Below are 22,826 nucleotides of genomic sequence, written 5' to 3'. Positions count from 1 at the left end.
GTGAGTTTGGAGCCCAAGAAAATAAAATCTGTCAGTGCTTCCACTTTTTTCCCATCTATTTGCCATGAAGTGATGGAACCACATACCATGATCTTTGTTTTTTGAATGTTAAATTTTAAGCCAGTTTTTTCACTCTCCTCTTTCACCCTCATCAAGAGGCTCTTTAGTTCCTCTTCACTTTCTGCCATTAGAGTGGTGTCATCTGCATATCTGAGCTTGTTGATATTTCTCCTGGGAATCTTGATTCCAGCTTGTAATTCATCCAGCCCAGCATCTCACATGATGTACTGTGCATATAAGTTAAATAAGCAGGGTGACAATATACACCCTTCTCATACTCCTTTCCCAATTTTGAACCAGTCCCTTGTTCCGTGTAATGTTCTGTTACTTCCTGACTTGATTGAGAATACAAGTTTCTCAGGAGACAGGCAAGGTGGTCTGGTATTCACATCTCTTTAAGAATTCCACATTTGTTGTGATCCACACAGTCAAAGACTTTAGCGTAGTCAATGAAGCAGATGTTTTTCTAGAATTCTCTTGTTTTTTCTATGATCCAATGAATTTTGGCAATTTGATATCTTATTCCTCCGCCTTTTCTAAACCCAGTTTGTACATCTGGAAGTTCTCAGCTCACGTACGGTTGAAGCCTCGCTTGGAGAATTTTGAGCATTACTTTGCTAGCATGTGAGATGAGTACAATTGTGTGGTAGTTTGAACATTCTTTGGCATTGTCCTTCTTTGGGTTTGGAATGAAAAGTGACTTTTTCATTCTGAGGACACTTTTGAGTTTTCCAAATTTGCTGGCATATTGAGTGCAGTACTTTAACAGCATCAACTTTTAGGATTTGAAATTGCTCAACTGGAATTCCATCATCTCTACTAGTTTTGTTTGTTGTAATGCTTCCTAAGGCCCATTTGACTTCACACTCCAGGATGTCTGACTCTAGGTGAGTGACCACACCATTGTGGTTATCCAAGGCTACTCTTTTGCATAGTTCTTCTGTGTATTCTTGCTACCTCTCCTTAATATCTTCTGCTTCTCTTAGGTCCTTACTATTGCTGTCCTTTATCCTGCCCATCCTTGCGTGAAATGTTCCGTTGATATGTCCAGTTTTCTTGAAGAGGTCTCTATTCTTTCTCATTGTCTTTCCCATTCTGTTGTTTTCCTCAACTTCTTTGCATTGTTCACTTAAGAAGGTCTTCTTATCTCTCTGCTATTCTCTGGAACTCTGCATTCAGTTGGGCATATCTTTCCCTCTCTTTCTTGCTTTTTGCTTCTCTTCTTTCCTCAGCTATTTGTAAAGCCTCCTCAGACAATCACTTTGCATTCTTGCATTTCTTTTCTTGGGGATGATTTTGGTCACTGCTTCCCGTGCAGTGTTAACAAATTTCTATCCACAGTTCTTAAGGCATTCTCTTTACCAGATCTAACCTCTTGAATCTATTCATCACTTCCATTGTATAATCATAAGGGATTTGATTTAGGTCATACCTTAATGGCCTAGTGTTTTTCCCTACTTTCTTCAATTTGAGCCTGAATTGTGCAGTAAGGAGCTGATGATCTGAGCCATAGTCACCTCCAGGTCTTGTTTTTGCTGACTATATAGAGCTTCTCCATCTTTGGCTGCAAAGAATATAATCAATCTGATTTTGATATTGACCATCTGGTGATGTCCATGTGTAGAGCTGTCTCTTGGGTTGTTGAAAAGTTGTGTTTACTATAACTAGCATGTTCTCTTGACAAAATTCTGTTAGCCTTTGCTCTACTTCATTCTGTACTCCAAGGCCAAACTTGCCTGTTACTCCAGGTATCTCTTGATTTCCTAGTTGTGCATTCCAATCCCCTATGATGAAAAGGACATCTTTTGTGCGTGTGTGTGTTATTTCCAGTTCTAGTTCTTGTAGGTATTCATAGAACCATTCAATTTCAGCTTCTTTGACATCAGTGGTTGGGGCATAGATCTGGATTACTCTGTTGTTGAATGGTTTGCCTTGGAAACCAACTGAGATCATTCTGTCATTTTTGAGATTGTACCCAGGTACTGCATTTCAGATTCTTTTGTTGACTTTGAGGGCTACTCCATTTCTTCTAAGGGAATATTGCCCACAGTAGTTGATATAATGGTCATCTGAATTAAATTCATCCATTCCTATCCATTTTAGTTCATTGATTCCTAAGATGTTCACTATTTCCATCTCCTGTTTGACCATGTCCACTTTACTTTGATTCATGGACCTAACATTCCAAGTTCTTATGTAATATTGTTTTTACAGCATCGGACTTTACTTTCACCACCAGACACATCCATAACTGAGTGTCGTTTCCACTTTGACCCAACCACTTTATTCTTTCTGGAGCTATTAGTAATTGCCCTCTGCTCTTCCCTATTAGCATATTGTATACCTTCTAACCTGGGGGGCTCATCTTCCAGTGTCATATCTTTTTGCCTTTTCATACTATTCATTGGATTCTCACAGCAAGAATACTGGAGTGGTTTGCCATTCCTTCCTCCAGTGGTCCATGTTTTGTCAGAACTCTCCACTATGACCCATTCATCCTGGGTGGCCCTGTAGGGCATGGCTCATAACTTCATTGAGTTACACAAGCCTGTTTGCCATGACAAGGCTGTGATCCGTGAAGGGGTTTCCACCTTTTATCTAGTGTGAATAGTGTTACAGTGAACACCAACATACAAGTATCTGTTCTAGTCTCTGTTTTAAGTTCCTTTGGGTATGTACCTAAAAGAGGAATTCCTAGGAACCACAGTAATTCTATGTTAACTGTCTGAGGAATGGCAAAAATGTGTCCCACAAAGACTTTATATTTCCACCAACAATGTTACAAGGGTTCAAGTTTCTCTGCATCCTTATCAATACTTGTAATGTTTCAATACATCACCCCATATATTGGAATATGTATTTATATCCATCCTAGTAAGTATGAAGTAGTACCTCATTGTGGTTTGGTTTGCATTTCCCTAATACCTAAGAATGTTATGCATATGCATCTTTTCACGTGTTTTATTCAAGCCATCCGGTTTTATTGGTGCACAACCCAAGAGTGATAAAGTTATGGTGTTGAGGCTTTATTGTGTACACAAAGGGAGCCAATGATAGTTTGGAGGCAGAAAAGTGTCATTATCAGATATATAAAGTCTGCTCAGAAGAGTGTACAATGGAGACAGAGCACCAGTTAGAAGGCTATTTCAATGGTCCAAGTGAGGGTCAGTGTGAGCCTGAGCCAGGGAGGCGACAGTGATGATGGAAGGTAAAGGACAGACCCCAGAGATATCATCCCTTCAGCACACTGGAAGCAACCCAAGTACAGTCATAAGGGTCATGTAAGTGTGGTACAGCCTGTCTGAATAATTGCTCCACATCCATAAAAAAAGATGCAAATGAATAAGTAATGAAACCAAAAGATATTCACAATATATCAAGTGAAAAAAAATAAGGTTACAATACAGAATGTACATCATGATCCCATTCTCAGATAGATGATATATAGTTAGCTCAGGAGGGCAGATACTGAGGGGAAAGAGACCCTGAAAAAGCATAGCTCAGGAGGGCAGATACTGAGGGGAAAGAGACCCTGAAAAAGCATGCACATGAAAATGTGATTAATGGTCATTCTTCTAAACTCCCAAGAAGTTACTCTCTGTGCTCTATTTAATTTTCTTCATTGCCCTTAATACTTTCTGAAAATGCCTTATCCACTTGTTCATCTGTTTTTAAATTCCAGGAAAGAAAGAGTCCTTCTTTCTTTCCCTTTATTCCTAGAATCTAGAAAAAATCATAGGTGCATCTCTATAGATACTGTTCAGTGAAATTGCTTGATGATGAGATCCAACCTTTTTTTTTCTTATTTTTTTAAAAATATGCAGTGGTTTTATGACTTTCACCATAAGAAAAATGGCAAAGTGAGACATTAAAAGGTACCATTCTCGCCACCAGCAATACCCATCACCACCACCCACTGCCAACTCCACTGGTTCTTTGATCATGGCCGTGGTCCCCAGAAGGATCTCACAGTCAGAGGCTAACTCCAGACACCAGTAGCACAACATCAGAGTGCTTTGCTCAGCCTGTGAACCCACCAGTGCCTCCCTTGCCTTCCTCCAGCTTCCTAGGTACCTGCTTTGTCCATCTGTGCCCACTTAGCACAGAGGATATTAATAACATCATTACACCCCCCATAGACTCAGGAGCTCAGAATAACCTGCCATCACTAAGGCAGGCACTCAGAATATTTCCAGGAAGAGGAAGTCACCAAACTGTACCCGTGTCTGTCCTGTCCTCATTCCCTCACCTCCTTTGCCCCCAATCCTGAGGGCAATGGAGATCATTATTATACAGCAGAGCGAGCTGGAGTCAGGGAAGGAACCCAGGCTGTGGGCACGGAAAAGGAAGAATGAAGGCAAGTAGATGGCTCGTTCTGTCCTTTTCAAGTCAGGTATTGATTGCCCGGTATTGTTCCAGCCAACAGAAGCAGGCCCAGTTTGGTTCAGAAACAAACGAAAGCTTTAATTGTTTGATCAAAGAATTGTCAACTACCAATTCATTTGCCATTTGACTCTGTAGGAGTTGAATCCTGTGCTGCTGCAGCTGTTGACCTGCAATACACCCTGAGGGAGTTCAGGGTGGAGAATGAGATACTTTATGCTCCAGGAAACTAGTGGAACATGTCTTTAGATAGTTAGATATTTTTAGGAATTGATCCCAATCCTTGCATCTCCTCATATCTAGAAAAGCAATCAATCTCATGGTGACATCAGCTCCTCGTGATTAGTAGAAAACCTTTTGTAAGACAAGTGCTTGATTGCACCAAGCTCCCCTTTCGCCAAAACCATACATATTGACCTTCTCCCACTGTTGGGAGCAGTTTCTCAAAGCTATCTGAGGTGCTGTCTCCTTGGCTGCAATCCTCATTTTGTCCCAAATAGAATTTAACTCACAACTTTCACGTTGTTCATCTTTTTTAGTCCACAGAATGGAGACATGTAAACCCCAGCTCTAGAGGATAGGCACTCAGGACAGGCTGTGGTTGGGAGCCACTTTATAGCACCCAGGTCAGCAGAAGGGGCGGGGCTCTCACAGGTCAGGCGCATGCGCTGTTCACAGCTCCCCCCCTGCTCAGTGCCATGTGGGCAACATCTCTGCAAATCGCGCCGCCATTTTGCACTAGGAGGTCTGGCCTGAAGTGCCTGGAGTAAGGCGTCTGCCAGGCGCCTGCAGCTCCCTCCGTGGAGGAAGTGAAACCAGACCAAATTCTAAGGAAAAAAGGTTAGACTTATTTCCTTGGAATTGTTCACGGGCTTTGCGGGTGACAAAGGCCTCCGCTTGTCTTTCGTTGTCCTGCTCCTCACTGTCAGGGGGCCCTCAGGGCTTAGGGCATCTTCTGTGGAGGTGCAGAGCTCCCCCTGAACGCCCCTAGAATTGCCCTAGCTGCCTTCAGGCCTGTAGGGTGGTCAGTAGGTCTCGGCCTTGACTGTTTATCCCCGGAGCGGCCTCAGTTTGTCTACTGCGAGACAAAGGAAGCCTGACAATTGAGAGTGCGTGGCCCAGAGATTAGCAGCAGCACATGGTCGCAGGTTTTTCCTAAAAGTGAAGCTCTCTCGGTCTTCGGCTTGCAGGCAAGCCTGCTGTGGTGTGGAGGCTTGCTGCCGCGGTGGACTCTTCCTGGTCAAGCTTTGGTTGTGTTTTGTTTTCTTGGAGAAGAAGCTTAAAGTCAGAGGTTTGCATAAGTAGTCGAGGGGGCTGTGATCCCAGGTTGCCTGGCTAGAGGTTGGGGCTTCGGGGCCTTTTCCTTCGAATGTGTTGCAGCCCCAGAGTGACCCCTGCAACTTCAGGGCAGATGGGTGGGATGTAAAGTGGGGTCAGTCCACTTGGGGGCGAGCTGGGTTTCCAGGTTTTTAGGTACACCCAGGTCCCAATACAGGGAAGCAGCTGGTCACCACATTCCATGAGAGCTTTTGGAGTTTGTCTCGCCTGGAGGGCACGTTTGAGTTGTTCCATTTCGGGGGGCTCAGGTGTCCCTTGTCTCAAGCTTGAGGAATGGGTTTTCTATCTGTGAGCTCTAACACACTGAACTTTACCTGACTGTTTGGGGCTAGCTGCTTGCGAGCCGGGCAGTTGGAAGCAGCTGCATCTAATTTTTCCGAGTCTCCTGGCACAGCCCACCTGAGGTTCATTTTCAGGTCTGATTGGCTCCCTCAACTTTCACGAAAGATTGGAGTCTCCAAGCTGAGTGCAAGGTCCACTTTATGACCAGGGCACTCATTCACTTAGTCACTTGAGACACAAATGCTGGACCACTATCACTTTACAAGGATCCTGGAACCCAGACCAGGGTGGCAGGGGTGGGATTATTTCTTTTAGTAGTGCCTTTAGCTACTTGAGCTGCTGTTTCACTTCTAGCAGGATACACTTTCCTGTCCCACCCAGATAATGTGTCTGCCAGCACCCAGAGGTGCCTGAAATTGCCAGGTATTCTGGGCATGACAGTGAAATCCGCCAGTCTTTCCCAGAACATGTTTCTCTGGTCTGAATGGGCCTTATCTGGGGGCCTCCTTATATGGGGTCTGGTGTTGGGTTGTTTGTGTGCAGATGGAGCTGGTCTCAGCTCTCCAGACTGATTGTATGTTTCATTCCAGAAGTTACCCTGATCTCAAATAACCAGTTTTAAAGGGCTTTGCTTCCCTACTGAGTTCCAAGATGAGCCTCCCTGATGGCTTGACAAGCTGCAGTTGGGGGAAAGAAGTACTGCTCATTTTCATTAACTAGCCACCCAAGGCCTCCCAGACCTCTGTTGAAGCCGCATTCTAGGGCTTTTTCTCATTCTTCCTTTGTATAGATTGGAGAATAATTGGATGGATCTGGACTTTAAGGTATGAGAGTTAGTTGCCAAGTTACCAGTTCTAGGCCTGCTGTTTTGGCAGTTGCAACCATCTTGTTTCCCTTTATCACCTCTGCACCCGCTCTTGGTGACCCCGATGGTGAATCATTGCCACTTCTTTTGGAATCTGCGTAGCTTCTAAGAGTTTCCGTATGCTGAAGCCACAATTGCCTGTTTATTCTCTGCAGTAAGTGTATCTCTTTCTTCCCCAAAGCCCTGTGCGCATGTAGAATGGTATATGCATACCAGGAATGTGTGAAAACTTTTAATATCTTCCCTGTTCCGAGCCCTAAGTCTTGGGTTCAGGCTCTCAGCCTGGCTTCTGGGGCAGAAGTCCCTGGAGATAGGTTTATGCCTCCATGACTTGGGTTTAGGAGGTCACTGTGTATTCCAGCAGCCTTTTTCCTTTTCCCATAAAACCACTTCTGTCTGTGAACCATTCCCCCTTGACATTCCCTTTCCTGTGTCGCAGCGACAGGAATAGATCATATCTGTGGCTTCTATATAATCATGCTCCAGGGGCCCCATTTCTGTGGTGGGGGGCAGGATTTAGCGTATTTAGATTTTTATGGTAACCACTGCGTTGTCTGAAAGTATAACCTGAGCTCAAATCGACCTTCTGTAGGAAACCCGTTCTCTTCCCTTAGAACTTGCCAGAGTCTGAACCTGGTGTCAAGTCAAACAGCAATCGGTTAACTGTTCAGCCTCCTTTTGAAGGGTTGTAGCAGCTACCACTGCCCAGAGGCAGCCCACCTCTTACAGATTTGATCTAATTGTTTAGAGAATTAAGCAGGGGCATCCGGTCCCATTATTTCCTGGCAAATAGAAAGGGAAAAAATGGAAACAGTGACAGATTTTATTTTCTTGGGCTCCAGGATCACTGCAGACAGTGAATGCAGCCATGAAATTAAGACACTTGCTCCTTGGAACAAAGTATGACAAACCTAGACAGTGTATTAAAAAGGAGAGACATCACTTTGCCAACAAAGGTCCAGATAGTTAAAGCTGTGATTTTTCCAGTAGTCATGTACCCGATGCGAGAAGGAACCCTAGGTAGCTCACGCTAGTTTGTGGTATTTGAGCCTTTTTCTTGGATACTTTCCATCCTTTATTGGCTAAATGGTGCAAAGTGCAGATACAACAACTGGATACAAATATGAAGTTGATTCCAATAGAGATAAGAATCTGAGAAAGTGTCAACAAACTTTTTCTATAAATGACCAGATGGTACATATTTTAGGTTTTGGGTCCTATGGTATGTCACAAGTACTCTGCCGCTGTAGTGTGAAAGCAGCCACAGCCAGTGCATAAGCGAAACTAGGCATTGTTGAATCCCAGTAAAGCTTTATTTACGGACACCGAAATTTGAATTGCATACAGTTTTCATGTATCACAGAATTTTTTTTTTTAACTAATTTCAGAAATTATTCTTAGCTCACAGGTTATCTAAAAGCAAGTGCCGGACTGGATTTGGCTTCTGGCATGTAGTGTGACTATCCTGTGTGTATTAGTTGCTCATTCATGTCTGACACTTTGTGACCCCATGGACTCCAGGGTTCCTCTGTCCATGGGATTCACCAGGCAAGAATACTGGAGTGGGTAACCATTTTCTTCTCCAGGGGGATCTTCCTGACCCAGGGATCAAACTTGGGTCTTCTGCATTGCAGGTGGACTCTTTACCATATGAGTCACCAGGGAAGCCCTTGGCTATCGTAAATTGTCAGTTAATCTTAAATATAAATAATAATAATTTAAAATATTACTTTAAGTTATTTTAGAGAGAATTAGTTTTGAGAATTTGCTAAGTATCAGGTGCTATGTTAAATCTGTTTCACTATAATAGTATTACACTTATATTGGGTTGGCCTAAAAGTTCATTTGGGTTTTTTTTTTTTTTCCCTGTAAGCTATTACAGGAAAACCAGAACAAACTTTTTGGCAAACCCAGTAATTAAACTTTCCAGTGGACTTTCTGAGGGGTAAAGGAGAGAGTGGTATTGCAGCTACTTTTCCAAGAATTGAGCTTGGCTATGGGTGATGTCAGCCTATGAACATCATCCATTTTATCTGTCTCTTTTTAGAGAAAGTGTTGAAACAGCTGACCTAATCACCTCCTCTCAAAACTCACCAAATGCCAAATAAGGGATCATAAAGTTCAATCCTTGCACTTTATTAAAGAGTATCTTTAAAAGGCACCTAAACACAGCAGTCATCCTCCATGTCTCCTGGCCCCAGTTACTACTGCCTTCCCCTCAATGGTCGTCCAGGTTCTGGTCACAAGTTGACAAGTGGGAATCACAGAAAACCAGGTGGCCTTGGGTCAGCAGAGCATCTTGCCCCAACCAGGGAACATCTGGCTAAAAGTGACTCTTTCTGGGTGGGGAGATACAAGTATAATAGGTATCTAGGCAGGAAACACTGCCCTGTTTATTGCTGGAAAACTGTTTGCCAGATTAAGAGCTCTCTGGGGGCCTTTGAAGATGTTTGGCAAAACCCAGTCCCAAAAGCTGATGTGTGCTCAGAAAAAAAATCTGTGGGCCTCTAAAAACTGAGCAGCCAAAAGGCTACCTCCCCAGAAGCCTGTTAATGGAGCAGCATGACAAGTTCCACTTCCAAAGAGAATGCATGGGAGGTAGCTACCATGTCTTTAAGAGATGTTCCTTTTCCAGGAATTAGTCAGGCACTCCAGCCTGGCCCTTCAACTTCTTTGGAGCAATTTGCACAACTGTAGTTAGTCACTTGTATGTGTTTTATACCCACAAGCCCCAAACCTGTTCCCTGTGCTATACTAGCAAAGTGCCTGGTGGTGGTTTAGTTGCTAAGTTGTGTCCAACTCTTGCGACCCCATGGACAGAGGAGCCTGACAGCCTCCAGTCCATGGGATTCTCCAAGCAAGAATACTGGAGTGGGTTGCCATTTCATTCTCCAGGCAAAGTGCCAGACACATGATAAAAACATTGACCACACAATAAGTTACCACCTCACACCCATTAGGATGACACTGTCAAAAGAAATAGCACCCGTTTGGGGATGTTTTCGGTCACATGAGCCAAGAAATCCTCTCAGGCTCATCTTGGACTCCAGGGAGTGTGGGAGTAAGTGGAAAGAGTGGGGAAGAATGTGACTACAAATGGATAGCACAAGGGATTTTTTCAGAGTGATAAGACTCGTGGTCATGGTCATTACACAGATCTATGCATATGTTAAAATTCCTAGAGCTGAACAGTCCCCAGAGCCAGTTTTTCTGTGTGTTAATTAAAAAAAAAATAAAATTTATTAACAAAATGTAAGGGGGGAAAAAGTGGACAAAAAAATACTAACCTGCTTATATAATCAGGAAATTCTGAACAGTAAGGAAATGGAACTATTAGAAATTTTTTATTCTGGTAATTTAAAACCCAGAGGATGGGCTAAAAGGCAATTTAAACATAGCTAAGTAGAAAATTGATCTAACTAAAAAATTCTGAAGAAATTACCCAGAAAGCCACATGGAGACAGATAAAATTTATGAAATAAATATCAAGTGACACAGAAGATAGATAAGAGGGCTGAACAAATATCTAATCAAAATTTATGTAAAGAATAGAATAGAAAACATGACATTTGAAGATAGGATGGTTGTGGTTTTTCAAAATGAATAAAAAATGTGGATCTGGAGATTAAGAAGCCCAGCAAATCCCAACCAGAGCAGATAAAGGTCTTACTTACTATATGTTATGCATCATGGTACAATTACAAATAGCAAAACAAAAACCTTAAAAGCAGCCAGAAGGAAAGAAGGTCATTTGTAAAGAAAAGGCAAGTAAACAGACAGCACGCATCTTACCAGTAACAATGAAAGCCAGCTGTGAGTGAAATAACAGCCTTAAAATACAAAGCAGAAATAACTGTCAAACTAGTATTGTGCTCTCTGAAAAAGCTGTCTTCCAAGAATGTGGACTACATACAGACATTTTCCAAAAATCAAAAACTGAAATAGTTTATTCCCAGTGCTCAGTCGTGTCCAGCCCTTTGTGACCCTATGGACTACAGCCCACCGAGCTCTTTCCATGGAGTTCTCCAGGCAAGAGTACTGGAGTAAGTTGCCATTTCCTACGCCATTATTCCCAATAGATCCCACTAATAAAGATCCTGAAAGATATATTTCATAAAGAAGAAAAGTAATCCCATAAGGAAAATCTGAAATATAGGAAGGTATAATACCAAAGACATTGGTAAATAGGTAAATATAAACAAATACTATCTATAAAAATGAACATAATAGTAATACTTGATTTGTGGGATATAAAAATAGGCTTAAAATATTGTCATGGAAATGTGAGCACTTTCCAAGGCTTTACAAATGAGTGTATATATATATATATACACACACACACACACATATGTATATTCCATTGACCCTTGAACAGCATGGTTTTGAACTGTATGGGTTCATTTACAGACAGATTTTTTTTCAATACATACTACAGTACAGCACAATCTGCTGCTTGTTGAATCCACAGATGAACTGCAGATACGGAAGACCTACTCTAAAATTATATGCAAACTTTGACTGCCTCTAGCCCCCACATTTTTCATATATATGTGTGTGTATGTGTGTATAGATAAATGTGTGTATGAATATAATTCAGCCATAAAAATGGCAGTCCTGCCACTTGAATTTTTTGACAGTATGAATGAAGCTAGAGTACATTATCCTATGTGAAATAAGCAAGACAAGTTGTGTATAATCTCACTTATATTTGGAATCTCAAAGAACCGAATTCACAGAAGTAGAGAGTATATTGATAATTTCAGGATCTGGGCCTGGGGGAAATGAGATATCGGTCAAAGAATACAGACTTCCAGGTATAAGTTCTGGGGATCTAATGTACAGCATGGTGACAGTAGTTAGCAGTGTTGAACACCTGAAAGTTGCTGAGAAAATAGATCTTAAATGTTCTCACCATAACAACAAAAAAATGATATTCTATGAGATGAAGGATGTGTTAATAACCTTATCGTGGCAACCACTTCTCAATATATATTTATATTAAATCCTCACATTGTACACCTTAAACTGATACAACATAGCATGTCAACAATATCTCAACAGAGCTGGGAAAAAAGCAATAATACAAATTAAAAGTAGTCATCACATTATGAATAACAAAAAAAGGAAATATTCTTCCCATATTTGAAACTGTTCTCCAATTCAAAAAGTTGCTCATATCATTGACAAAAAGTGAAATTTGCACAAGTTTTGATCCTTTCATTTTTGCCTCTCTCATTAACCTAAGCAAAAATGTCAGCTAACATTATTGTCAAAGCTACACTCATTCATCAGTGCAATCATAGACTAAGAGTACAAGAGTTTGATGAAAATCAACAAAAGGATTCTGTGAGAATTAATTGGGTATTTGGAGTTTACAATAAAGAATATTGTGCTTTTAATTATTTGTAAACTGAATGTTACACATCCTTTATATACTAAAATTTATTATAAACACATATAACTTATATGTGTGTAGATAGATAAATGGAGTTTTCCGAAGCAGTCACTACAAAAGCTGTGTGAAGAGATACTTCTAAAAGCACTAAGTGGAATCTTTAAAAGTATTCAAATAACATATAGGAAAGCAAGAAATGAGCAATAGGGAAGCAAACAGAAACCACATAGTCAATGGAAGACTTATTGTCTTAAATGTTAAATGATCTGAATATACCAATTAAAAGGCAGAAACTGGCAGCTTGGCAAAGCAGCCAACAAAGCAAGATCAACTATATCCTGCCTTCAAGAAACTCACTTCAAGTGCAGTGTCATAGGTTAAATTAAAAGGATAAAAAAATATATACTATACAAACATTAATTTTTTAAAGGGAGAAATGACTGTAATATCAGAAAAAGGCCTTAGAGCAAAGAAAATTACTAGAAACAAAGACATTACATAATGAGAAAAGAATTCATCAGGAAGACCTAACAGTTTTAATTATGTGCACATCAAACAGTAGAACCTCACGATAGATGAGAGGAGAAATAAAAAAAACCACCGTTGATGTTAGGACTTCAACATCCTCTTCTCAGCAATAGAATTACTAAAAGAAAATCAGCAAGGATACAGAAAATCTGGACCACTCATGCAACAGTATTTAATTGACATATATATAAGACTCCAGCAACAGTAAAATAAACACATTTTTTTTCCTAGTGCTCATGGAATATTGACCAAGGTAGATTATATTCCGGTCCATAAGACAAACTCAGCAAAAAATTTTAAATCAGAAAATGGTCAAGGATATAAGAGACAGCTGAAGAACTATTCCAGATTGAAGGAGACTTGATAACAAAATTCAGTGCCTGTTCTAGATGCAGTCAGGACCACCTATTGGGACAGGATCTGTAGGTGAGATGGCAGTGTTGCACCAGGGTTGATGTCCTTACTTGAAGGGTTGTATGGTGATTACATAGGAGACTGTTCTTGTTTGGAGAAATACAGGAGAATTTAGAGGGGATAAAGCAACACATCTGTAGCTTATGTTCAGGTGATTCATAAAAACTAATGATAATGAGTTTGCACACACACAGAGACATTATAGAAAGAAAAAGAGAATAATGAAGTAATGGAGTGAAATGTTAAAATGTTGAGAATCTGAGTAAAGGAGATAACAGACGTTTTTGCTGTTCTTCCAACTTTCCCATAACTTTGAGATTATTTTGGGGTCGCAAAGAGTCAGACACGACTGAGCGACTGAACTGAACAACATAAATTATGTTGAAACAATGAAAGTTAAATATATACATATTAGCAAAAGCTGGAGGAATACATTCACTAAAAGAAACACAAAGTAGATTCTTCAGACAAGACTCATGTAGTTAAAGAAATTTCAACAATCCGGTACTTCTGCAAGGAGAAATTAGTAGGCCAACCAGTGGAACAGACCCACATGTATTTAGATATTTGACTCATGACAAATTATTAACGGTGCTATGTTAATCAGATATTTACATGGAGAAAGAATATTGACCCCTTCTCACCCCATTCACTGCATATCCCATTTTCACAAAGGATGCTATGAGATTTAGATTCACAGTCAGGAGATAGAAGGCATCCTCCCCACTTCTTCACTGATCAGAGGTTACCATGGTAGCACTTCAAGCTGTGGGCAGGATTAGGAACTTGTACCTTTGGCATGGAAATCAGGGTTTCAGGATAGGACCAGCAGCAATGGGGTACACCCAGATGGCTGCACAGCAGAGTACCAGAGCTGATGGGTTCAAGCACAGGAGACTTGACATAGTGACTGAAGCTGGCAGACCTGCCTGCAAGCTTATGTGACACACCACCAGAGTCTACCACACAGAAATGGAGGATCCCTTGCCATAATCTGGAAGTTCTGGGTACGTGGGTAGAGGCAAGGGCCAGTTGGCTCTTCCTGTTTCAGTGACTCCAGTTGAACTCACAGGAACACAAACCGATGAGCTCCCCATTGGTCTGGATTAGGTTTTATCTGTTACTACCTCCATGTCCCCAGTGCCTGGCATAGGGTAAATGTATTGACTCAGGCTGCTGTAATAAAGTACCATAGACTGAGAGGTTTAAACACAGGAATCTGTCTTCTCATTATTCCGGAGGCTGAAATTCCTTTGTTGGTGGGGTTGGTTTCTTCTGAGGTTTCTCTCATTGACGTGTAGATGACCATCTTCTCCTTGTGTTTCTACCTGATCTTCTCTCTGTGTGTCTGTGTCCAGATTTCCTTCTTTCATTAGGACACCAGTCATACTGGGTTAGGGCCCACCCTAATGACCTTAATCATCTCTTTGAAGACCCTGTCTCTAAATACCATCCCATTCTGTAGTCCTGGGGGTTAGGACTTCGACATATGAATTTGTTGGGGGCAGAGCACAAAGCAGCCCATAACAGTAGCCATTTGAGACTCTGCTAAGTAAATGAATGAGTGAGTGAATGATAGACGCCTCTGTCTCTTCTGTGAGAGAAGGTTTCAAGCCCAGATGTCTGAACTGAGAGCATGTGGGCATTTATGACTGTCCTGGACCCCTCCTGTTCAACCAGTGAGACAAAGTAGAGGGTGCAGCCGTCCCCAGTGGGACACCAGAGAGCCAAGCTAACTGTTGATACAATCTACTCATTAGGGCTACTGCCTTGATATCTTCAACTTTGCAGCACTAAACATTGAGGCTAATTTTAAATGCCAAGGAGGCTTCCAGGGGTCAAGGTAAGTCACCTTTTGAAAATTAACCCTTACTATTCCCCAAATCGGAGAAGGCAATGGCACCCCACTCCAGTACTCTTGCCTGGAAAATCCCATGGACGGAGGCACCTGGTAGGCTGCAGTCCATGGGGTCGCTAAGAGTCGGACACGACTGAGCGACTTCACTTTCACTTTTCATTTTCATGCATTGGAGAAGGAAACAGCAACCCACTCCAGTGTTCTTGCCTTGAGGATCCCAGGGATGGGGGAGCCTAGTGGGCTGCCATCTGTGGGGTCGCACAGAGTCGGACACAACTGAAGTGACTTACAGTATTCCCCAAATGCTGTAGAAGACATTTAGATGCACAGAAAAACCACCCTAATAAAGACTTTCATTATCAAGATACATGGTAGAATAAGCTAACCCATAGCCATTTATTTTTTTTTTTACTTTATTTTTTATTGAAGGATAATTTCCATGTCAATACAACCATTATGGCCAGTATCCTAATTTCAAATACACAATTCAGTTGTCTTCACATATATCCTTGCAATCATGGGACCACATGCCCAAGTTTTGGTAACTGAGAAAACTATGGTAAAGAACTTGGATAGTAAAATACTAAACCTGCTCCTACTCACCACCTGTAAATATGCATGCTTTGAAGTTAATCATCTCACTGGTCCCTTCAAGTCTTAAGATTGCTTGTCTCTAGATACCCTTGTTCCTTTATATAAAAAAAAAAATCGTGGCTTTTATACCCATTTATCACTTCATATTTTATTCATTTATTATTTTGACCATGGTTTATTCATTCAGTATTCTTTCATCTGATCAGTATGTACTGACTGTTTACTATGTGCTAGGCACTGTTCTAGACCTCATGTACAGCAGTGAAAGGTTTCTGCTACCATGAAGCTTATGTATTAGTGGGGAAGATAGATGCTAAGTAAATAATAGCAAAAATAATTGAAAAAATGTACTCGAAAACCATGTGAGGATCAGAAATACGATCCAGCTGAAGAGAACAGAATATGCAAAAGCCCTGAGGTAAGAACAAGAGTGAAAGGATATTTGTTCTTGTAAACAAGTAACTTCTCCATTATCCCTTTCATGAGTTTAGACTTAGATCATGGCTACCCTTAAGCCGCATCCTCTAACTTGAAGCAATCCAATGGTTTTAGGTTATCTTGTGTCACCTCAAGTCCTCTCAATAAAAATAACTTTGTCTTTTTTGAATTCCAGTACTTAACACTTATCATGTGTCAGGTACTCTGCTAGGCACTTTACATGCATTTCCTCCTTTAATCCCTACGGCAACCTTGTTAGGGATGGTACCATTTTACAGGCAAGAAAACAGGTTCAGAAAGACTAGATGACTCATCCAAGATCACTCAAGAAGGAAGTGGGAGACAGGGATTTGACTCATCCAGGCATGTGCCATGCCACTTTTGGCTACACTCTATTGGCTACAACCATTATCCACCATCTGATGTGCATGACCCTTGACCTAAAACGGTACCTAAATTCAGGGAGGCTCTCAGGGAGTCCTCAGGCTCTTCTAAGGAACCTTTCAGTTCTGCCAATTTATTGGTTCCAAATGCCTTTTGGGACCAGAGCCAGGTTGACTTCATCTGCATCTCAAGGGAGGATTTTTTTTTTTAATAGAGGTGCTAAGATTTGAACCCCAAGGCTGAAAAATCATTTGCCTCTTTGGGAAATCTCCCTCAGGAATTCTGGTGAGCAGCCAGGAAGAGGTTAGGTTTATCCAGCCTGACCTTCCTGATGTAAGCAGTCTGTGCCAGGTTACTTTCAGAAAGTGGAGAATTCATCACACATTGTTTTGCTAGTCCTAGTATTGGGGAACCTTCTTTCTTCTTTGCCTAAACTCTGCTCTTCCCAACCTTTGGTCACCTGAAGAAAGTCATCCGATGTCAACCAATACTGTATGGTTGAAAATTCTTATAGCTGATAATTTTGCATCCATTTCCTGGAACCGTGCTGCTTTGTCTGGTTTTTGTAAGGGAAAAAAAAAAAAAAGAAAAAGCACAAGCAGAGCACCTAAGAGTACAAATCATAAAACTGTTTTGTGTGTGTGTGTGCCTTGTTATATTCAAAACTCTGTGTGCTTCATATGCACTTTGCAGAAAGATCAAAGGCACAGAAAGAGAAAAATGGAAAGAGGAACAGGGGAGGAAGCATCTGATAGAGACAGAAAGAAGAAAGATTAGGTCAAATATGGGCTCTACTGACTGTGGTTCTGAATTTTTAAAACCCACTCTCACTCTTACTCAAAAGAACCGTAGAGAAAATTTTCCCTTACCAAGAGCAGTTTGTAACTTCATTGGCCCAAAAGATCCAGGGAAGTTTTAATCCTTAATGCACAAAAATTCCCCAAGAGCCCAAGAAAAGCTTTTTTGCTGGATTGTGATAGAAAACCCACTCCTTTATGTATAATTGAAGACATTTAGGGCAGCATTACAACCCTTCCTGCTTATACACAGCCTCCAAACCCTTGCTAAAGTGCAGCTTTCCCAGGAAGCTCTCTTAAGCAATTAAAAATGGTTATTCCACTGCCTAGAAAGAGTCTGAGCTCATCCCAGCCTTTGCAATTGCAACAACACATTAAGGAATTATTCACTTCACTTGTACTCATTCTACAAACTTTTCTCAAACAATGCTTGCTGAACATGTAGGTGAGGCACAGTACATTTTTTTTCCCCAAGATAAATAGTGAAATGATTATTTTTGATAATAATTTCCTCTTAGTTTCTCCAGTTGATTTCTAATTTGCCAAGTGTAGGAGGTAAAGTTATGTGTGGTCTCTACCCACCTCAGGAAAAATTTGCTTCTGAAATTTTAATACTGGAGTCTGCATCTTCCACATAGGAGATCTAATTTCATTCATAGCAAATGTCCTGAATGGAGTGTCAGTTTGCATTTCATCTCTGATAAGCACAATTCTCCAAAAATGGAAGGAAAGAATGGTTAGACTGTTCAGTTCAGAGCAGTGTTATTCAGTGTGTGATCTACAAACCAGAAGCACCAGATGGACCTAATATTTTACAGAAATAAAAAAGCACTGCTTCAGAGCAGTGATAACCCAGGTGGAGGAATTTTTGCCTCCAGGAAGCACTGAAGATATTTCTGGTTGTCGCCATTGGAAGTGAGGATGCTATTGGATTCTAGTGGGTAGAAGCCAGGAATGCTTCTCAACATTCTCTATGGCACAGGACAGTCCCCACAACTAAAGAATTATCTGACTCAAAATGTCAATAGTGCTGCCCTTGAGAAACTCTTAATTAGGATAGGAAATTGGAAATAGTGGGGTGGGATTGAGGAGAGTAAAAAGTGTTTCAAGATGATAAACAATAGAAGTAAAAGATAAAAATATTGACAAGAGAGTCATGGAACTTAGGCTGTGATCATGGGGACTGCATGCCCTTAGGGAAGTCATTTACCCTCTCTCAGTTTCATTTTACACATTTTATAAATGAGGGGAAAGATTGAACCAAAAGAATGGGATTCTTATCCCTAAGACTCTTTTCAGAATAGATGCATTCTAATTTAGGCAGTTTTTCTCGGCTTAAGTTATCCAAAGATTGCCTCACTGTGTTTGCTGTCTCTGTCATCTTTGCACTTTAAATTTCTTTAAATTTTTACTTGAACGTATTTTTCTGTTTTTAAGATATATTTTTTAAAGGCAGTGCTATGTCACTGTCATTAATTTATAGCCACTCCTGCTTGTCTTAACTGGAAGTAGGCACCATTAAAAGAAAACAATTTCTGGCAAACTAGAACATCTTTTCACGTTAAGCAATTGTATTTCTTTTGTGGGTTGTCATGTCTGCTGCTCTTATGTATTGGGGTCTGATGAATTTGTATGAGCTTGTTATATGTTAAAGATATTAACCTGTTTTTAAAAAAAGCAGTGTTGTTAAAGTCTAGCTAGACTTAGAGGCTTGAAACCAGCCCTGGCAGAAGAATAATTGATGTTTAAGAAAAAGAGAGGAAAAGTCTACAAGCAATGTGATGAACTATAGAGAAAATACAAGATAGATAAAGTATTAGAGCCAGTAAGAAAGTTTAGCAAGATTATTGTGTAAAATAACAACATACAAATAGCAGTAAAATTTCAACATCCCAAGAGCTACCAGTGAGAAAATGCAGTAGGAAAAAATATATCCTATTCAGATAGCAACAAAAAATGTACTGTGCCTAGAAATAGAAGACCTTTATTAAAAAAATTATAAAATATTACAAAGATACCCAAAAAGATCCTAGATAAATTAGGGAAGACTTGGAAATGTTATCATTTTTTGTTCCTGTCCATACAATATATATGTATGTGTTTCAGGAGGCTTATTAAAAGTGATTATGAATTTTCCAAGCCAATTTTGCAAATAAAAATTAGGAGGGTTTACCATATTTTATCACATCATACAAACTCATAGCATTAAAAACCTGAAGTGCTAGTATAGAAACTGGCTATCAAACAAACCCTCAATCATAAATGATTTGGGGAAACTAGGTACTCTTGCCTGGAGAATCCCATGGACGGAGGAGCCTGGTGGGCTGCAGTCCATGGGGTCGATAGAGTCGGACACGACTGAGTGACTTCACTTCCACTTTTCACTTTCATGCATTGGAGAGGGCAATGGCACCCCACTCCTGTGTTCTTGCCTGGAAAATCCTATGGACGGAGGAGCCTGGTAGGCTGCAGTCCACGGGGTCACTAAGAGTCAGATACGACTGAGCAACTTCACTTTCACTTTTCACTTTCATGCATTGGAGAAGGAAATGGCAGCCCACTCCAGTGTTCTTGCCTGGAGAATCCCAGGGACGGGGGAGCCTGGTGGGCTGCCGTCTATGGGGTCGCACAGAGTCGGACACGACTGAAGCGACTTAGCAGCAGCAGCAGCTCATTATTTGGACCAAAATGAAGGAGGATCCCTACTCACACTTTTACAAAGATAAGCTCCAAATTCTTTGAGGACCCAAATGTCAGATGTGGAGCCAGAAATCTAGTATAAGAAATTGTCAGAGAATATATTTGTAACTTCCAAATGGAGATGAAATTATTTAGTAAAATCCAGAATTTCCTGCCAAAAGTGGGAAACTCTTAGTTCTGAGAATATAAAAATTAAGGGCTTCTGTTTTAAAAAAAAAAAAAAAATCACATTGTTAACAGGTAGATGGTAATATGGGATTAAGTCCTCTACAAATCCAGTCACACAACTTGATTCTGCAGTGAATGGTATTTACATAACACTTTGGAAACTATCAGCTGATGATTTCAACTTAACTTTCAGACAAAGCCTCAAATAATTAATTTCTCTTTATGATAAAGAACAAAATGTGGATGTTATACGTGTTGATAACGTACACGTATTGGCAGAGAGCAATTAGGAGGTATTTGAGCCCTTATTTCTTTTATAATACATTTTTAAAATTTAACTTTTATATTGGAGCAAAGTATTAATTTGCAACATTGTTAGTTTCAGGTGTACAACTAAGTAATTCAATTATACATATACATATATCTGTTCTTTCTCAGCTTCTTCTCCATAGGTTATTACAGAATATTGAGTAGAGTTCCCTGTGCTTCACAGTAGGTCCTTGCTGATTATCTATTTTATATATGATAGTGTGTATGTGTTAATCCCATATTGCTAATTTATCCCCCTCCTACATTTCTCCTCTGGTAACCATAAGTTTGTTTTCAAAGTCGGTGAGTCTGTTTCTGTTCTGTAAATAAGTTCATTTGTATCAGTTTTTTTAGATTCCACATACAAGTGATATATAATTGTCTTTCTCTGTCTGATTTACTCTACTTAGTATGATAATCTCTAGATTCATCCATGTTGCTGCAAATGGCATTATTTCATTCTTTTTATGGCTGAGTATATTCCATTGTATATAAGTACCACAGCTCAGATGTCTGTTTCAGGCAGACATCTAGGTTGCTTCCATGTCTTGGCTGTTGTAAATAGTGCTGTGATGAGCATTGGATACATTGCATGTATCTTTTGGAATTACAGTTTTCTCTGGATATGTACCCAGGAGTGGGATTGCTGAATCATATAGTAGTTCTATTTTTCATTTTTTAAGGAACCTCCATACTGTTTCATAGTGGTTGTACCAATTTACATTTCCACCAACAGTGTAGGAGGGTTTCCTTTTCTCCATACTCGCTCCAGCATTTATTGTTTGTAGACTTTTTGATAATGGCTATGCTGGTTGGTGTGAGGTAGTACCTCATTGTAGTGTGTTTTTTGTTCTTTTTGTTCAGGGATTGAACCTGGGCCAGAGGAGTCAAACCACTGGACCACCAAGGAACTTCCTTTCACTGCAGTTTTGATTTGCATTTCTCTGTTAATTAGTGATGTTGACTAATGTGTTTTTTGGCTCTCTGGATGTCTTCTTTGGCAAAATGTCCATTTAGATCATCTTTCCATTTTTTGACGGGTTGTTTTGGACCTTGCTCTTTAGAAGGGCAGAGGGCAGATATATACCCTCTGATGGGGAAGTTGGTGCTTTAGGGTAACTGGCTTCATTTCAACCAGCGTCTGGCATCGTGGTACAGAAGCTCAGAGGCAAAAAGACAAGAGGCAAGTAAGAGGTGCTTCAGAGAACCAAAGAACAAAAACATCTGAAAAAGATGAAAACGCATGCTGTCCACTGTAGTTGCAGGGTAGCAGGGATCCAGCCCACAAGAGTTGCTGGAACTCGTATGACCCCAAGTTTGGGTGCTTTTGCTTCAAAGTATTTCAGAAACCACCAGAATGAGTCTGAGAAGAAAAAAGTTGCTTCCATCTTCAAATTTGAAGCTCTTAAAATCAGTTGGGAATAGCTCATTTTTAGGATTACTGAGATTTGGTCATTCACAAGGCAAGTGAAATACTTTGCAGTCAGTCCACTGGAAGCCCTGAAGTAGAGGTCGTCACAGTCATTTCCCAAGATACTTGTTGAATTGCATCCCTTTGGAGATAGAGTGTCCAGTTCAATTCCTCCTCTGTCTAAGGTGTATATGTACGTGTCCCCAAGCACTTTCTCGTTTCAGACCTATGCTTCTGGTATTCCTCCTGTATAGTGGGATCATACTCTGCTCCTTGCATGGCTTCTGCTTCTCACGCTACAGATCTCCATTTAAATGTTAACTTCTGAGTGAGGCCTCCTTGACATTCTACTAAGTAAGTCCTTTGCTATTCTCTGTCAGTCCACTCATATATAAAACACCTTTTTTGTGTTGGCTCTGTTTATTTGCTGGACATATAACTGTGACCAAATAAAGGCCCTGCCATCAAGGAGCATTTTGAAATAGCTTGTTCACTTTTTTTAGAGAGGGGACTCTCTGCCCCTTAGAATAAAATTTCCATGAGGGCATAGACAGTTTTGTTTAGCTCATCATTTTAGCTCAGCACAGATGACAGTACAAGACATCCATTTGGCACAATATTTGTGAATGAATCAAGAAATGGATAACTTCTTCACTTCACTATATTGGCCACCAATTGGGAATCCTAGACCTGAGGTAAACCATATCATCTCTCCCAAGAGTTTGGAGTTTGATACATAGACACAGACTAGTTGTTGGGAGCCAGATGAGAAAAAACTAACTCCAATGGTGAGGTCCCCAGATCTGCCCTAGTTTCTGCCTGTCTCAAAACCTGGTTGTCTAACTCAGCTCATGAACCGCATCTTCCTTTTCCCAAAGTCGATTTTATATTTGTATTTCCCA

General features: G+C 40.5%; 1 protein-coding gene across 1 annotated transcript in view; it reads left to right on the top strand.

Moving 5' to 3' along the window:
* Positions 1 to 1,691: 1,691 nt before the first annotated feature.
* TMEM233 (transmembrane protein 233) overlaps positions 1,692 to 22,826 on the top strand; it is a 91,386-nt gene continuing 70,251 nt past the window's right edge. Inside the window, exon 1 of the transcript XR_015144538.1 lies at positions 1,692 to 5,283. The gene's annotated coding sequence lies outside the window, so the exon portion shown is untranslated. The remainder of the gene's footprint in view (positions 5,284 to 22,826) is intronic.

Source organism: Bos grunniens, chromosome 17 (genome assembly GCF_055505025.1).
Source record: "Bos grunniens cultivar Pamir isolate PY7600 chromosome 17, Bosgru_T2T1.0, whole genome shotgun sequence".
Lineage (NCBI taxonomy): Eukaryota > Metazoa > Chordata > Mammalia > Artiodactyla > Bovidae > Bos > Bos grunniens.
This window is presented reverse-complemented; position numbering and strand designations above follow the sequence as displayed.